A 363-nucleotide genomic window follows, 5' to 3' on the forward strand; every position below is an offset into this window, starting at 1 on the left:
CCCCATGCTACTTTTCACTTGTTGTACGAGGAATAGAGAATGTCTTCATTTAATGTTCCTTTCTGTGTTTTTTTTTTTTATTTTTTTTTTTTTATTTTTTTTTTTTTTATAAATAAAGTTCTCGTGATTGAATTCTGGCCTTTTACATGCCGGCGGCCCGGCTGTCCCATTAAAGCAACAGTATTACTATCATGAACGAGTGACGGAGCTAATGTGACCTCTTCTTGACTGGGTGTTGTGGTGCAGAGATGAAGCGACATGTCCAACCTAGTCTTCACTTTCCATTCAGAGTTGATTTTTTATGTTATTTGTTGCTAATTACAAAACAAGATATTACACACCAAACATCTGAGATTACAAAAT

This window comes from Anarrhichthys ocellatus, unplaced genomic scaffold (assembly GCF_004355925.1).
Source record: "Anarrhichthys ocellatus isolate YVR2014 unplaced genomic scaffold, GSC_Weel_1.0 scaffold61, whole genome shotgun sequence".
Lineage (NCBI taxonomy): Eukaryota > Metazoa > Chordata > Actinopteri > Perciformes > Anarhichadidae > Anarrhichthys > Anarrhichthys ocellatus.